Here is a 1207-nt window from a genome sequence, read left to right on the forward strand (position 1 = left end):
TGGTACTGGATTCCTTGTTAGAGTGAGAGGCCACCTCTTTGGTAGTTGATCCCATTCAGTATATCCACACTAGAGGTAATAGAGAAGCAGAATCATACCAATTTCTGTTCATACAGATTACTCATGCTGATTACCAATGATGGCATTCACAGCTTCTTATGCAAAGCAGTAAAAAGAACTTTGTGAGGATCGATCTTGACCATACACTGTAGAATTCAGAAGGATACAGATTGTAGCTACTTCTTAGTTCTGCAGCGTAATCTATCAAATGCATAGGCTTTCAAATCTGACACATGAACTGCATGAAGATCAACAAGGTCAAATGCAAGGTTCTGTACCTGGACTGGGGCAATCCCCAGATTTTGACCAAACTGGGTGAGAAAGTGACTGGGAGAAGTCATGCTAAGAAGAACTTGGGGATGAAAAACTAATTGTAAGCCAGTAGTATGCACTTGCAATCCAGAAGGCCAATTGTATCCTGGGCTTCATAAGGAGAGGTGATTATACCCCTTTTCTCTGCCCTCGTGAGGTCCTACCTGCAGTATTGCGTGCAGGCTTGGGGATCCCAGCATAAGAAAGATTTGGATCTGTTGGAGCTTGTCCAGAGGAGGCCATGAGAATAGTCATAGGTCTGGAGCACCTCTCATACGAAAACTGGCTGAAAAAGCTGGACTTGTTCAGCCAGAAGAAGAGAAGGTTCTGGGGAGACCTCATTATAATCTTCCAATATATAAAACAAGCTTATGAGAAAGGTGGAGAGGCCTTTTACCAGTAACAAGATAAGGGGAACAGTTTTAAAATGTTTTAAACTGGTAGAGGATAGAATTAAATCTGATATAAGGAAGGAATTTTTCGGAATGGGAGTCATAAGACACAGGAACCAGTTGTCCTAAGAATTTGTGGATGCTTGGCTATTGGAAGTGGCCCAAGGTTGGACAGAGTTTTGAAACACCTGGGAAGAGTTTCAAAACAGGAGAAGATGTCCCTGCTCATAGCAAGGGAGTCGGACTGGGTGAACTTCAAAGATCCATTCCAAACCCAGGACATTCTATGATTCATCTTTTCTATGATAGAAGTTCGAGGAAGTCAAATAATATAAGCTTGTGACTGCGGTCCTGTTAAATGTTAATTTTATATAAATTTAAAACACAAAATATAAAACTTAAATTGAAAGCTATTCATATAAAATTAGTTGGTTTCTTTTTTT

The sequence above is a fragment of the Meleagris gallopavo genome, chromosome Z (genome assembly GCF_000146605.3).
Source record: "Meleagris gallopavo isolate NT-WF06-2002-E0010 breed Aviagen turkey brand Nicholas breeding stock chromosome Z, Turkey_5.1, whole genome shotgun sequence".
Taxonomy (NCBI): domain Eukaryota; kingdom Metazoa; phylum Chordata; class Aves; order Galliformes; family Phasianidae; genus Meleagris; species Meleagris gallopavo.